The sequence below is a fragment of the Panthera uncia genome, assembly GCF_023721935.1.
Source record: "Panthera uncia isolate 11264 chromosome C1 unlocalized genomic scaffold, Puncia_PCG_1.0 HiC_scaffold_4, whole genome shotgun sequence".
Classification (NCBI taxonomy): Eukaryota; Metazoa; Chordata; class Mammalia; order Carnivora; family Felidae; genus Panthera; species Panthera uncia.
The window spans coordinates 34673971-34691010 of NW_026057585.1; the positions used below are offsets into that span (position 1 = coordinate 34673971).

At 41.0% G+C, this 17040-nt stretch overlaps 1 protein-coding gene across 14 annotated transcripts in view; it reads left to right on the forward strand.

Annotated features, from left to right (window-relative positions):
- The first annotated feature begins 14944 nt into the window (after positions 1-14944).
- Positions 14945-17040, forward strand: part of SSX2IP (SSX family member 2 interacting protein) — a 40304-nt gene continuing 38208 nt past the window's right edge. For 7 of the 14 annotated variants that reach the window (XM_049616892.1, XM_049616885.1, XM_049616894.1 and 4 more), the window contains exon 1: positions 16646-16820. The gene's annotated coding sequence lies outside the window, so the exon portion shown is untranslated. Of the gene's footprint in view, positions 15148-16418; positions 16577-16644; positions 16821-17040 lie in introns of those variants that run through there. The other 7 variants (XM_049616890.1, XM_049616887.1, XM_049616891.1 and 4 more) reach the window with 4 other exon arrangements.

Below are 17040 nucleotides of genomic sequence, written 5' to 3' on the forward strand. Positions count from 1 at the left end.
AAAACAGGATGTTGTTACCAGAAAAAGAAATCAATGCTGGGCAGGCAAAAGCAACATATGTCCTCTACCTTCCCCAATTGCTAAAGGTGGAGTTTCAGCCACCAAGACTTGAATAAGGGAGATATTTTTAAAGTGCTTTTTTTGGGTCCTCAGATAACACCATGCTACCACCAACCTACTTAAAAAGCATTAAAGAGCCATCTGGTCTGGGTTTGACTATTCTATCCATATTGCTTGCAGTTCTAGCTTAAATCCCTTGGCTTGTAAATCAGGTAGCAACATTTAAATATGCTGAATTCTGAAAATGCTGGGATTATAAATAGTTCATCATCTCTTATAATTGCAAACAGCAGTTCTGAGAACTTTAGCATCTCAAAACCTCCAGCAGGGTTTATGGGTTTTCCTGTTTTATTTTGTTTGTTTTGTATAGTTTAAAAAAGAGGATGTTTCATTTAAAAAAAAATTACTCTTATACTAAACAAACCATATAGCAAGACTTTCTGTACAAATAAAACTCCAAATGCTTATTTTTGTTTGTTTCTTTTTTTTTTTTTTAAAGTAATCTCTACACCCAACATGGGTCTCCAACTCACAACCCCAAGATCAAGAGTTGCACGCTCTACTGACTGAACCAGCCAGACACCCTTGCTTATTTTTGTTCCTTAAGACTATGTTCGTTTGAATATTTCAGAATGTATTCATGTTTTTTGGTTGCCTACCCTAGTTTTGCAGAAAGTGAGTTAAATTTAAAGTGTTATTTCTCATGCAAATGAAAAGTGAAGGCTATTAATTGTATATTTTTGAAGTACTTTTTTCTGGGTATTGCTCTGATTTGGATATGCATTTCATGTGCTGCTGATTTGCAACATATAAATTAGATCCCTCTTATCATTTTCTAAATTTTACTTTAAGGGCCTTGCTTAATATTATTTCTTCATATTTTCTTTTTCATTATTTATATCTTATTGGATGAGGCATTGAAATTTATTTCACAGACTCTACTTTTGTTATGAAATACATTTGTAATCTAAATATGCTGCAATCATGTCTTCTATGATTTGCCTGCCACCCACTTTTCCAGGTTCCAATACCACCTGAAGAACTATATTACAGGTATCCGTTGTTTTCATTTATCCTTCATCTCTTTTTCTTTAGTAAAACACCAGCTTTTTCACTGCTCCTCCTCTACTCCACGTGGATCTGGTGGGACTGCTGATTGTGGTAATGCTGCCTTGCTGAGGATTTTAGTAGGTGATCCAGGCTAGGCTAGTTGACCACATTCCTTAGAACACAGTAATTGGTCCAAGGTGGGCACATCATCTAAGCTGAAACAATCAAAACCTCTTCCCAGCACTTTCTCGAGTAGATACCATTCTCATCTCTCTTTGGTGAGAAGCAATCAGATGTCACCCAAGAACTACATGCATCCATGTTCCCTGCTTGATGGAGAAATTTTGTCTGCAGTAGGATAGAATGAAGTCAAAGGTACTGAAGGAGGAAGAGGTGAGAGAAGAAGACAAGGAATGAAGACAAATATCTTTTCAGGACAATATAATGGAAACAATAATGGGTCAAGAGAGGTGAGCATATATTTAAAGAATTAATTATAGTGCAAGACCGTGGACTCTAAGCTAGGTAAGGAGGAAAAGAAGGTCTGGGGAATGGAGATAAACAGAGTGAAAGAGCAGTAGGGTCAAATGAACAAAGTGCCTAGTGGAGTAGAAGAATTTTTTGAGCTGAGGTATGAAGAGGCATGCACTGAAGTGTAGAAGTAATATGCTTGAAACTGAGATGACTGAGGGGGACAGTTATAAATGACAAGGTGTAAAGATAACTGGCTTGGTGGCTGAAGTGATGTGGCAGAAGAAAAGATCACTGCAAATAAAGAGATTGGGGAAGGAAGAGGCCATGAGATTAGATAGACCATTCACTGTAGGAGAATGGCAGAGAGAAAGACAGTGAACCCGCTATTGAAATCTCCAAGAACTGTGTGGGAGTGATCTGGAGGACAGGAGAGGGCCATAGAGCAAGGGGGTCTGGAGAGAGGTGCATTCTGATGGCATCAGTTTCAAAGCAGTTGATGGGGGACAGCAAGAAAGGGACAATGGTTTGGAAGTGGCAGGGAGAAGCAAGAAGTCTGCCTGTACCACCTTCTGGCCTGGTGGTACATGGAGTGTGAGAGAAAATGGCTGCCACTCATGAGTGCTGCAGGGAATTCAGTGTCCTCAGAGAAAAGCCGGGTTTCCCCCAGAGCCAGAAGGTGAAGAGACTGGTCAGAGAAGAATGTGGGTATAGGGGACTTTCTGGTGACAGAGCCATATGGGGATTCGAATTTGAGTGATGAATTTGACCTGGGAAGCTTAGGCATCTTGAGTTCACTGAGATAAACATCTAGACAAGACGGGGTGCCCTGGTGGCAGCTTAAAGGGAGGGGATAATTAATTCTAATTATTCTTGGAACTTGACTCAGCCAATTCTTAGATGAGGAGGGAATAAGAATTCAATTCATTGGAATCCAATTGACTCTATAATGCTGTTCATCCTTTTTCCTTAATAGCTCAAGTTGGCCCTCTTCCAATCCTCACTGATTCTGTACTGACTTAGGTCTTCAATACTCCTTCCCTGGGTTATTACAGTTGCCCCCTAATGGGTTGCTCTCACTGATCTTGCTTCTCTCTAATTCATTATCCATATTTCTGCCAGAAGTCACTCATTTATTTCTAAGTCATTCATTTATTTTTTTTAAGTTTGTTTATTTATTGTGGGGGGTGGGCAGAGAGAGAGAGGGAGAGAGAGAATCCCAAGAAGGCTCTGCACTGGCAGCTCGATCTTACCAACAGTGAGATCATGACCTGAGCCCAAACCAAGAGTCAGACGCTTAACTGACCAAGCCACCCAGGATCCCCTCTAAGTCACCCATTTAATCAGGTACCTTCTCTGCTCTAAATGCACTGAGGGCTCTTCTAAATGCTTCAAGATAAGATCCAAACTTCTTAGCATGGGGATGCCCCTCAAGGAGCTGACCCTCATTCTGTCCTGTGGCCTCATGGGCCCCAATTCTCCCACAGGCTCAGGCTGTTCCCTTTGTCTGCAATGCTCAGTCCCCCATTTTCATTTGATTATCTTATATTCATTCTTCTCAGAGAGAATTCAAATCTTTGAAAGAATGTACAAGAAAAAATGGCAATCCTGGCTGTTCTGAGAAGGGAAACTGGGCAGCCTGGTAGGGTGGGGGAGGAGGGTAGAAGGGAAACCTTTCCTAGCATTCCCTTTTGTACATTTTGGATTTTATACTATATGAATGCATTGCCTCATCTTTAAAAGTAACGCAAATTAAAAAAACAAACAAACAGTTAAAGCATCAATAGACCAAATAAAAGATACATGTAAGTGTTTCCTCCTCTGTGAAGTCTTCCCTAACTTCACACTTCCTGCATTGAGCTATCACTGTGCTTTCCATAATCCTCTAGCATAGCATTTATCATTCTGTATTGTAATTATCTGCAAACAATTAAGCAGTCATAATACTCTCAGAACCTAGAAGCTCCTGGAAGAAAGGGACTTGGTCTTACTCTCTTTTGAATCTCTGGCACCTTCCACAGCTCTGGTACATAGCAGGTGCTCAGTAAATGTTTGTTAAATTTATGAGTGCATAGAACTTCTTCTGTGTAGAAGGGAAACCAAAGATATGGAAATAATCCTGATCATTTTATAAATGATGAAATGAGGCCTAGAGAAGTTACTTATTAAGGATTGGTAGCAGAATAAAATGAGAATCCAAGCTTTCTGGGGTCTAATTTTGGCCCTAGAATAAATTATAAGATTTTCTCTTTAAGATAGTGAACATGGTGTGAACTGTATCTAATTTGACCTGAGGCCCTGGATTTTCAGGAAATTTCTGATTTTCAGTAAACTACCGGTTTAATCTCCAAAGGACACTTTGGTCTTAAATTTGGTTTTAGAAATCATGTAACCTGGGCACCTGGGTGGCTCAGTCGGTTAGGCTTCCGACTTTGGCTAAGGTAATAATCTTTAGGTTTGTGGATTCGAGCCCCACGTTGGGCTCTGTGCTGGCAGCTCAGAGCCTGGAACCTGCTTCAGATTCTGTGTCTTCCTCTCTCTCAGCTCCTCCCCTGCTCGCACTCTCTCTCTCTCAAAAATAAACATTAAAAAAATTTGTTTAATAAATAAAAATAAACATTTAAAAAGAAAAAAAGAAAAAAAAAAGAAATCATATAATCCAAGTAGTTCATAGGCCTGGCTTATATTAACAGAAAGTTCACAGGAGAATTTTGTAGTACATTTCTTTATCTTAAATGTGCTCTTAAAAGTTGTGTTTTATGTTATGTTTTCTTCAAACACATAGTGTGGTAGGCAGAGCTGTACACAGTGTCCTTAAAGACGAAAGAAGGGCATAGAAAAAAGTGCCCGCGTCAACTCAAAATGGTATATTCAGTTCTCATTTGTTAACATTTATTTGCTGAATGTCCAGGGCATAAGAGCAGTGACCAAGGGCATTTTATTTTACATAGCAGTCATGTTTTTATGTGTAAAATGGTATTGTTAATGACTACCTGGACCAGATATTAAGTACCCTAGGGAGATCTTCTCGGGCTTCCAGATCAGTGGTCTTCAAACTTTTTGCTCATATACTTCCCTGAAAGAATTTTGAAAAACTTGTATCCCTCCCACATATTTGAATAAAGTTTATTTATCTTGAGTGTGTGTGTGTGTGTGTGTGTGTGTGTGTGTGTGTGAGAGAGAGAGAGAGAGAGAGAGAGAGAGAGAGAGAATCCCAAGCAGGCTCTGCACTATCAGTGTAGAGCCTGATGCAGGGATCGAACTCACCAACTGCCGCATGACCTGAGCTGAAATTAAGAGCTGGACACTTAACTGACTGAGCCACCCAGGCACCTTCCCTCCGACATTTTTATGTTGCCACTTATAATTTTTTATCATAAACTTGTAAAGGGTGTGGTTTCCAGCATAATGCAATTCATGATGTTTTAACATAAAGTTGTGAGGTGTTTTTAAAGGTGTCCCAAACAGCAACATGCAGAAGGTTGAAACTAGACCACTTTCTCACACCATTCACAAAAATAAACTCAAAATGGATAAAGGACCTGAATGTGAGACAGAAAACCATCAAAACCCTAGAGGAGAAAGCAGGAAAAGACCTCTCTGACCTCAGCCGTAGCAATTTCTTACTTGACACATCCCCAAAGGCAAGGGAATTAAAAGCAAAAATGAACTACTGGGACATCATGAAGATAAAAAGCTTCTGCACAGCAAAGGAAACAACCAACAAAACTAAAAGGCAACCAATGGAATGGGAAAAGATATTTGCAAATGACATATCGGACAAAGGGCTAGTATCCAAAATCTGTAAAGAGCTCACCAAACTCCACACCCGAAAAACAAATAATCCAGTGAAGAAATGGGCAGAAAACATGAATAGACACTTCTCTAACGAAGACATCCGGATGGCCAACAGGCACATGAAAAGATGCTCAACGTCGCTCCTCATCAGGGAAATACAAATCAAAACCACACTCAGATATCACCTCACGCCAGTCAGAGTGGCCAAAATGAACAAATCAGGAGACTATAGATGCTGGCGAGGATGTGGAGAAACGGGAAGCCTCTTGCATTGTTGGTGGGAATGCAAATTGGTGCAGCCACTCTGGAAAACAGTGTGGAGGTTCCTCAAAAAATTAAAAATAGACCTACCCTATGACCCAGCAATAGCACTGCTAGGAATTTACCCAAGGGATACAGGAGTGCTGATGCATGGGGGCACTTGTACCCCAATGTTTATAGCAGCACTCTCAACAATAGCCAAATTATGGAAAGAGCCTAAATGTCCATCAACTGATGAATAGATAAAGAAATTGTGGTTTATATACACAATGGAGTACTATGTGGCAATGAGAAAGAATGAAATATGGCCCTTTGTAGCAACGTGGATGGAACTGGAGAGTGTGATGCTAAGTGAAATAAGCCATACAAAGAAAGACAGATACCATATGTTTTCACTCTTATGTGGATTCAGAGAAACTTAACAGAAACCCATGGAGGAGGGGAAGGAAAAAAAAAAAAGAGGTTAGAGTGGGAGAGAGCCAAGCATAAGAGACTCTTAAAAAGTGAGAACAAACTGAGGGTTGATGGGGGGTGGGAGGGAGGGGAGGGTGGGTGATGGATATTGAGGAGGGCACCTTTTGGGATGAGCACTGGGTGTTGTATGGAAACCAATTTGACAATAAATTTCAAAAAATAAAAAATAAAAATAAATAAATAAATAAATGAAGGTGTCCCAAAGAATTTAAAGCCCACAGTAATTTGTTACCCAACATTATTATTTCAATGTATATACACTAGCACTCCTTTAACAGTTAGAAAATTTAAATTTTTGCTTTTTATCCTTGAATTCATATTTTCACTCCATTTTCCCCACAGAATGGTATCTTATTGTGTATTTTCATGCATGAAAAATTTTTCTTGACCATTACATCATTCTTTATAACAGACATTTTAACTATATATTGACATAATTTTACTTCCAGTGACTCTCTAGGTTCTAGGTGTTAAAAATGTCTCTGGATGGAGTTATCATTAAAATTATTAGTAGTACACAACTGATCAAACAGTGGCTATATTACAAATTGATAACTACCTTGAAACATTACAAAATGAGATTTTATTGAAAATGCATGTGTTAATGAAAGGGATTTCAAATCCTGTGGATTTGTGGATGAATATATTTATATTCTGCTTGTATGATTGGGTTCTGCTTCAATTCTATTCAATGCATTTGACACTGTATAGATAGAAACGCTGAAGTACTTTATCCACAGAAATGAGTAGATGGAAATGGGAGGAATTTGCTGTAGCAGTGTTACTCAGTTCTTCGAATTCTCAATTATATGCCAAGAGTCACGTGATGATTTATCGTTTGAATTACTTGTAATGCTCTATCAGGCAACAGTTCTGTTCGTCACATTCCCTCTTTCTCAACACTAACACGGTCTTCAGATTTCCTGTGTTTTGCGAACCTGGGGTTAGTGCACCATAGGAAGAAGTGGGGTGTGTGAGAATGATTTTCTTTTGTTAAGTGGAAAAATGGCAATTAATTGTGGGAAGGGGGTGGAAGAGAGACTACAAGCCAGTTCTCAGGCAGATACATTTGAAGAAAAGTGTGGAAATGGAGGGTGTGGAATTGATTCCTTTCAAACTATCCATGTTCTGTACCACATGGAGAGTCTTTGTGCCTATAGGCAGAGGGTGGTTACCTCAGTTTAAAAATTACCCCTGGGGTGCCTGGGTGGCTCAGTCGGTTAAGCATCTGACTTCAGCTCAGGTCATGATCTCACAGTCCCTGGGTTCGAGCCCTGCGTCAGGCTCTGTGCTGACAGCTCAGAGCCTGCAGCCTGTTTCAGATTCTGTGTCTCCCTCTCTCTCTGCCCCTCCCCCATTCATGCTCTCCCCATTCTCTCTCTCTCTCTCAAAAATAAACGTTAAAAAAATTTTTTTTAATTAAAAAAACTACTCTTCACTAATTAGCAGCCTTTTGAACAAAAATGATTGGAGAGCAACAGAGATAAGGGCAGTCCTAAATAGGTTGGTAATGACATGGTGGTTAAGAAAAGAGCCCTGTGAACCCTAGCTCTGAAATTTACTTGCTGTGTGATCCTGGGCAAATTATTTAACCTCTCCCTGCTTAATTCCTAATCTGGAAATAAAGGCAATAATGATATCTACCTTATAGGGTTGTTGTGAGGATGAAATACATTCATATTTAAGGCTCTGAGAACAATGCTTAATCATTCAATAAATCATTAACATTAATACTAGGAAATTATTAAATCTTACATACGCATAAAGATGATAACTCCTAAGTAAGTTAAAAACTTGATATATACTTTGCTATGACTGAAGTGAACTGCTTTAATTTGTAAATTAAACAAAAACTGAAGTTTCCACAGCAAGTATGTGACAGAGCAAAGCATATATTTTTGCTCAGGTTTGCATAGTCTTAACATTCAGACTATGCTGCCTTTTGAAACACAAGTGCACCAAAAATAAATGAAATAGAGAGTGTATGAGTTGTAAAGTTATTCTTCCTAGATCAAAGAATGGCCTATGTTAGGCAAAGTTTATAATATGCTTATTTCCAGCATATATTTCCAGGACTGAAAAGTGTTTGATATGTTCTCTTCTCATCTTCTATAACCACAGAAAATTTCCATTATTTCCATCTAGAACGCCACCCCTCCCCACTACACATATACTTATTACTAAATATATCATCCAACTTTCGGTCCTAGAGGTTTGGGGGTTTTGCCTTGCTACTGTTACCGGGGCCTCAGGCAGATCATGTTCATCAGTTGTATCTTTGTTAAATAAAAATTAGAGGGTTTTTTTCAATATTATTTTATTTCTCTAGTATTGCTAATTGCCTCCCCCATCACCCCATTCTAAATTTGGGTTTTATGTTTGATAGCATACACCATAAGTTGCAAAACATAACAAAGAGCTTGAAACCCCTCATTTGAATAACATCGACTTCAGGAACAGCTGTTAAGATAAAATAAATCCAAGAGAGCTCAGCAACCAAAATGCAATTGCTTTTCTTTTTAAAGGGACAGGCAGATTCACATATGATTTTCAGTCTTAAGCTGTTACTTTAAGTCAATACCATACTTTAATCGATATCAACGTTTTTGAAATCTGAAATTTTATGTGGGCAGTGTACCCAGCATATAGAAGATTCTATTCCATTATATTTCAACTTGAGCACTTATGTGATGACATCATTGATAGAGGTTTATAAAGCGAGAAATAAAATCAGGAGGCAAGCCTCCAGATTTCTTCCTCGCTAACAATGCAGGAAAAGAAACTTTGTCTGGCAAAATATAAATAATGAAATCAAAAGGAAATTTAAAAGTAACGTAAAATTGAAATGCTAGTTGCAGAATAAAAGGATATGAACTGTTCATTTCAACACCTCAGCCTTCTGTAACCCGATTCATATTAGAGAAAACTCTTCATTAAAATAGTTACAGAGGGGAGCCTTCGTGCCTCAGTTGGTTAAGGATCCACCTTTTGGTTTCAGCTCAGGCCATTATCTCATTGTCCGTGAGATTGAGCCCTCAGTTGGGCTCTGCACTGACAGTGTGGAGCCTGACTGGGATTCTCTCTCCCTCTCTCTGTCCCTCCCCTGATCATTCTCTCTCTCAAAATAAATAAACATTTAAAATAAATGGATAAATAAATAAATAAATAAATAAAATAGTTATATAAAAGTCTGGGTTTAAAATGATGATAGGTAAAACCCTTTTAAGGATATCCAGCATATTTAAAATACTATCTTATAGAATGGATAAGTGATAAAGAGATTATTTGTTCTACAAAGATGTCATTTACCATACAAAAAGATTTATCATAATTTTCTTTGAAACACCTAGTTTCACTAGGAGCTTTAGAATAAAATTTGATTTCTAAATACATTATTTACATACGACTTTTCCTGGAAAATATCTGTAACATAAAGCAAGTACTAGGAAAAAAAAAAAAAAAAACATAGTGTGGCCTAAAATTTTCAGAATAACAAAAAATTTTGTAAAAAGTTATATTTATCAATATGTTATAATTTTTCTGGCCTAATTAAGAAATAAAATATAATGTAGAAAAATGTTAATATCCTAGATATATATTATAATTCAAATGACAGAAAGTTCCATATTTTTGCTACTTTATTTAATTATTCCACTCAATCAGTCCTTTGTAAATAATTCCCATACTTCATTTTTCACTGACTTTTTGCTCACTTGACTGTTTCCACTTGTGACACTTGAGTACATTTGTACCAATAAAATGAAATATCATACCCTCAGATTACTTTATGAGAATACTATCAGGATGCTTTGGGCTGCAAGGAACACACAGCCTAACTAGTAGTGACTTAGACCACAAAGCATTTATTGTTTACTAAACTGAATGTCCAGGGGAAGGAAGCCTCAGGCTGGTTTGGGAGCTCAGTAATGTCAATATGGACTCAGGTGGCTGGGCAGTATTTCAGCCCAGAAAGTCTGACTCAAGAGCCTGTGGTACAGTCTACTTCTTCCCTACAGGACTGTCATTGTCCTGTGTTCCTGGGAGATTCTGAGTTCCTGTTGTGAACAGGGACCTTATATCCCTCAATGCTTGGTCCATGGTAATCATTCAATAAATATTCACTGAGCCATTAGGGAAAATTTCAAATAAGAGGAGGGAGACTAGGACTATGTGAAATAAAAGGGTGCGTTGGTGCAGAATTAAATCAGAACTGTTCAAGTCAAGGCTGGATTTTTGTGCTCTGTGGTTTTTAAATAGGTTTCAGTATAACTAAAAAGCATTTGGGGTCATTTATAGTCCCTCCACCCCCACTTCCTTGGAGGGTGTTTTGTTGGCTGATCGGTGCTCTGGGTTTAAATTTGCAAGTTTAGAAGAGTAGAATGAGCCAAACTGCTCTGAGAAAGGCTTAGAAGTCACCACAGTTTGCAAGGTTAGCTTTGTGCATGAGTGTGTATATGTACTGGAGGGGATGGGGTAGAGGGCCCGAGTAAAAACAAGGTGGCCGAAGGAGAGACCCAACAGGAGATATGTGTGATTGGTAAGTTTTAATCTTTTTATTTTGTTATTATTTTTAAAATTCTAACACAGTTAACATACAGTGCTATATTAGTTTCAGGTGTATAATATAGCAATTCAACAGTTCTAGACATTACTCAGTGCTTATCATAGCAAGTGAACTCTTAATCCCCTTCACCTATTTTACCCATCCCCCCACCCACCTCCCCTCTGGTAACCATCAGTTTGTTCTCTATAGTTAAGAGTCTGCTTTTTGGTGTATCTCTTTTTTCTTTGTTTTATTTCTTAAATTCCACATAGGAGTGAATTCATACAGTATTTATCTTTCTCTGACTGACTTATTTCTCTTAACATTATGCTGTCTAGATCCATCCATGTTGTTGCAAGATTTCATTCTTTTTGTAGCCAAGTAATATTCCTTTATATATATATATATATATATATATATATTCAGTAAAAATATAAAAAACGTTATACTTAGTATGAGTAGATACTAAAGAAGATGAGTTTGTGTCAACGACTTATGTTAATGTGATCCAAATGTTTTATATCAGAATTCAAGACAGTCCCTATTAATGCTCAAAATGCTTGCCCATTGTGTGTGTGTGTGTGTTACACGCATGTTCACTGTATTTACTAAAGGAGGTATGTTTCTTTCCCAGAAATAAAGGTTTTGAGAACTACTCCAGTTGATATCTTACAACCTTTCTTGATAATATCTTATAATTGTTTGAGTGATTTATGCATAATCAAGTTTTGCATGGCATATTTTTAAATTAACAAATTGATTTGGGGACAAATGGGAGAGTTGGAAACCAAAGTGTTAGAGCTTAATAAATTCATCAGGCATTCTTGCTCAAAAAGAACCATTTCACCAAAAAAAAAAAAAAAAAAAAAAAAAATACTAGGGGTGCCTGGTTTGTTGAGTGTCTGACTCTTGATTTCAGCTCAGATCATGATCTCACAGTTCGTGAGATTGAGTCCCACTTTGGGCTCTGCACTGACAGTGCGGAGCCTGCTTGGGATTCTCTCTGTCTCCCTCTCTCTCTGCCTCTCCCCTGCTTGTGCTCTCACTCCCCAAGTAAATAAACTATTTAAAAAAAAAAAAAACATTAAAAAAAATACTAGAGCAAAACACTCAGCAGACTAGACAAAAATCTAAAGCACTAAGAATGGAATACCTGGAAGATTGTCAGGCATCAGGTAATTGCACACTGTTCTGTACGTTTGTATGTGGCAGAGTAGGGTGGGACAGGTAATGTGAAGGGGCAGTTTTCTTTTCTGGAGATTTTCACCTGAGTGGAGATGAAAGGAAAAAGGCACCACAGCGGTCTGTTTCCCTGCAGACTTAGCCAGGACTTTGCAAGTGGCACAGGACTCTCATTTCAAGCCAGACTACAAGTGGCCAAAATCCAAAGGGATTTGCCAGGAATGAATCATGTTTGGAAATGCGGCATGATGTAGAGATTCAGTCAGATAGCTAAGGGAGCCAAATCCAGCCAAGTATAAGGCCACCTTTTAGAAGTCAGAAAGCAGAGCCCGTGGCTGGTCTCAGCTTTTTGTCAAGCTTGCAGGGTGAAGATTGCCACAGTTTTCTCTCCTCTATGGAGGACTCCCAGACCACTGAGCCCACAAGGAGGACTCTGAAGTTTTTGGGCCTTGGAACCTGTCCTACAGTATTTTGCAGTTAGTTACAAACAGCCTTAAATTGATCTTGTAAATAAAATGAGGCCATGGGTAAGAGAATTGCTAGCACAATATCCAGTAAGATTTTGTTTATCCACCCTGCCACCCCTGGAAAGATGGTCTTGTCCAGAACACAGAAATAATAAAAGTGTAGCCATTAAGGAGAAGTGACTCAGCCCATCTTCTCATCTGTTACAGCCTACAGGCTCTGACAAGAAATATTCTCCTCTAGGTCCAGAAATGGTTGCTGTTATTGAAATAGTCCAGATGGTATGAATTACAACAGAAAGGCTTTATAAGTTTGTCCATTATTATCCAGATTTGAATATACACATTAATAGAAGCTGTGTGGCCTGAATGTTTGCTGTGGTATTTGAAACAGTGGTTTCTAAGGCATGCGTATGAGTAAATAGGGAGTGAATTATTAATTTAATACATATTCTAAAGTCAGAACCTATTTATTTCTGTAAAATAGAAATATTTTAAAGTTATAATAATACATTGTAATACTTGTAAATTTTTGTAATTTACAAGTAAATACTTGTAATTTACTTGTAAATACTTGTAATACTTGTAAAAATTCATGTATAACAGAAGCTAATAAAATGTAAAGCAAATGTTCCTTCCCTCCTATCTCCCTCCTTCCCTCCCAATCTCACTATTAATAGTTTGGTTAGCAACCCTCCAGGGCAGGCATGGAGGGGCTGCAAAGGCGAACACAACCAAGATCACTGTCTTCATGAGGCTTCCATCCCGGTCGGGGGGAGACAGACCACAAGCAAGGAAACAAGTAAACAAATAGAACCAAGCCCAAAGAAAGATTACTTTATATTTGAAAGTGGGGTCTGAATGATGAAAAAGAATCAGAGTTTAAACCTTGTGGGAAGAAAACTGAATGGCAGGTTCAAGGGACAGAGTGCCACAAAGGGCACCACTGTGGCTGGGACTTTGTGTGCCATAGTGAGATTACCAAGAGGGGGATGGGAGCCAGATCGTGTGTGTATAATTGGTTAGGAAGTTCATGTCATGCTAAATACAACAAGAGGCCATTAAACGTTCTTAATCGGGGGTGGGGGACAGAAAGGATCTGATTTTCATTTTTGAAAAACTGATGTAGTAGGGGCATGTAGTAGGGGCAATGTCTGTAGTCTGCAGACATTTTGGAAGAGGTTCATTCACACATACACACAAACACATATACATTTAAATATACTTTTTCTGCAACTTGTTATTGGTGTACATTTTTAGAACTCCTCTTTGCAATTATGTTCCGAGTCAGTTTACTGCCTTAGAAAATCAAACACATCTTGTTTTTTGAACTTTATCTACTCAAATGCAGCAACTTAGTTGGAAAACACAGGTTTGGCATTTTAGCATGGCTCCAGAATGTGTTCATCAGATTTGGCTCTGAATAACTTTTGGATTGTCTCAAAAATCAGGTTCATTCTCAAAAAAAAATTTTTTTTTCAATAAATTCAGTGCCTACTGGTGTGATACTTTTCCAGCAGCATCAATGGAATAGGTCATGTATACGGCCTGCCAAAGTGATTACTTTGAAATGAAAACCACTCATTTGAAGTTATGTTTATTTATTCACCAAATAAATATTGAGCACCAACAACTAAGTACCAGGCACTGTTTTAGGCACCGGGGATACATCAGTGAATAAGCATGTGAGGAGTATGCAGGTATGCAGAGCCCTACTCAGTGATGTCTGGGTTCTGGGTTGCTTTTCCTGAATTCTTCTTGTTTTTCTCTCACTATTGAGGGATATACCACAGCAGCTCCAAACACATCTTGCTCACTGGAGGATGGCCAAGGCAAGAGGTAAGGAAAAGAATTCTTATGGGTTCTCAGGGATAAAACTCTTCCTCCAAGTCCCACACCCTCTTACTTCACATTATTACTCACCAGAATTAGGTCACATGCTCAGGTCCTAAACCAGTTAACAAAGAGGGACAGAGTATCAGACCAGTTGTTCTCAAAGTGTAATCTTAGGAACCCTGGAGGGGGGTGGCGATCCCCAAGACCCTTTCAGGAAGTGTGCAGTCAAATCAATTTTAATCATAATGCTACAATGTTATTTGCCCTTTTTACTACCATTCTTTTTTGAGCATATAGTGAAGGTGACCTGAAATAGTGCAACAGATTGAACTCAGCAGATGGAATAATCAAACTGTCTTCCATTAGGCCAGACATTAAAGATATCTGCAAACTTTCAAATTAATATCACTCTTTACTATATTGGGGGAATATATACTTATTTTCCATTAAAATGTGCTTATTTATGTTAAGATGTAATTTTTATTTTTTTAAACATTTTAAATTTGTTTTAATTTCTAGTACGCTAAGTGTCAATATAACCTATATAAACAACAGCTCTTTGGGCCCCTCTATCATTTTTAGGAATGGAAAGAGGTTCCTGAAACCAAAAAATCGAAGACCACTGTTTTATTCAGACTGACCTGATTCATCCTTGGGGGTGGGGGCACGACTGAATTTCCAGACCTCAGCCTGACCCAAGCCTTCTTTTCTTAGAATCCAAGTCTGTTAGTGATTAGGTCACAATAGGGTGTGCCAGAGGCTGCTTTTTGAATTGCTTGAGCTCAACTCTTATACCTGTTGAAGAGCGAGCACTCCCTTTTTAACTGTGAGGGGAGATGGCCAAAATGAAGCCTTGGTATTTCAAGGAAAAACTGTCATATTAAGTTGCTTCTTAGGATGGGGAGGGGTGTGGGATTTTGAGGGATGGATAGTTGAAATTTCAAAACCCTTCTTGGGAACAGGACTAAGCCCCTCGCCCCCGTATCGGTAGCCTGGGTTAGGGGATAGGTAAGTAATCTTTGGTGATAATTGGTTTCTTCCTCCCCATCAGCCCTGCGCTAATAGCGAGCTTGCAATGATGGCCCCTAACAGGCTATTTGGCTGTCATTCACCTATGCTTAACAACATCTAGCCAGCCTCCTGATGGCTTAGGCCAAAAGCAAAGAGGATTTCATTGGACTCTGAAGCTGTCACCATGGTGTGCTCACTTTCTCGCCTTGATCTTTCATCCAGGATTGGGGGTCTGTGCGTGTACATTGGGGGCGGGGGAGGTGGGAGCACTACACCCTCCCTTGTTCTTCAGTGTTAATATTTGTTTTTGTCTCAATTTAGGTTTCCGAGAGCTCTCAGGAGCCTCCTTAAAATACCAAACCTGTTTCTCTCCTCTTGAGTAAATCCATTGGCTCCACTAAAAACAAACAAAATCCATCAAAGCACATCTTTGTGTTTTTTCTAACTCCGCTCCTATGCCTGCGACTTCACTATCTGATCTCTTTCCTTTCCCCGGCCCCTCTTCCTCCCTGGAGAATTTTAGGCTGCTATGGAAGAGGGGAGGAGCCGGTTTGACCCCCCGCTACGGGAGCAACACAGGCATTCATTTTCTCTGCACATATTTTGCTGAGTGGGTGTGGGACATTTCTGCATAAACTTCTAGTTCACGAGTGCCATCGTCAGTTTTCTCGCTGTCTTCTGCCCAGGTCCGTTTCTTTGCCCTAATTTTACATGTAACTTTCCCCGGGTTGGGTTGTTTGCATCCATGATTCCCCCCGCTTGAACCTCCCTTCCCCTGGGCCTGACCTAATTCTGGGTGCCGGCTGTTGTTCGGTTTATTTCTCCACTTTAGCCAGCGCACGTGGCTCTTCTAGGATGCTTCATTTTTGCTTCTAGGGTGGGTGTTGGGGTTCACTGGGGCTCGGAACACGTGCCTTGAAGCAGCCACGACCCGCTTCCCCCACGGAGCCCGGGGGCCCCAGCCCCGCGGGCGTAAGGAGGGGGCGGGGAGCAGGGCCCGGGTGAATCACAGGGCGTAACAGGTGCCGCAGCCGCAGCTGCGCCCGCATCCCTCTCCGGCTCTAGGGATAAGGTTTTCTTTTTCTCTAGGTTTTTTTGGAGGGGGTGGAGGAGACTCTGGGGGCCAATGCAAGCCGCGGTTGTTCATCGCCTAGCAACCGGAGGAGCCAATGGGAGGCGGCTGAGCCTGCGGCGCCGGCGGCGCGGGGGCGGGGTGGGAACCTAGCGAACCTGCCCAGGCTGGGGGTGGCCGCGAGGGGAGGAGCGGAGCCCGGCCAAGGGCGGGGAAGGCGGGAGCCCGAGGCGGAGGCGGGGCCGCCGGCGCGGGGCGCTGCGTGCCGCGGCGCCTGTGCGGGCCCCCAGGGCTTCGAGAGTCGGCTTAAGAAGGCGAGCGGTGCCTCCCCCGCCGCTCTCGGGGGCGGTGACGGTGAGAACTCTTCCCCCCCCGCCACGCGAACGGGGATTGTGACGCGCCCGCCCGGAGAGGGGCGGGGGCACCGGCGGGGCCTGGGGTGGGCGCCGGCTGGGAGCCAGAGGGCGGGTGCGGAGGTGAGCGCCGGCACCTGGCTCGGCGCCCCGCTCCTCTGCAAGAGGCTTGGCGCGGCCGTTGGGGCCGTTGGAGGAGGCGGGCGAGCTTTGACCCCGGCCGTGGCTGGAGGAGGAGGTGGGAGGTAGGTGCCAGCGCGGGTCCGCTCCCGCCAGCGGTCGCAGCGCTGCGCCCCCGGGAGGAATCCGGACCGCGGAGCCCCAAATCCTCTCCCGGATGGAGAGAGGGTGGCGCCTGGCGTGGGATGACGAGCGACGTGGGGGAGGAGGGGATGGCCAGTTTGGGGCTGCGGTGTGTCGCTAGCGGAGGCTGCGGGGCATGCGGGCTTCGGGATTTGTTGGGGC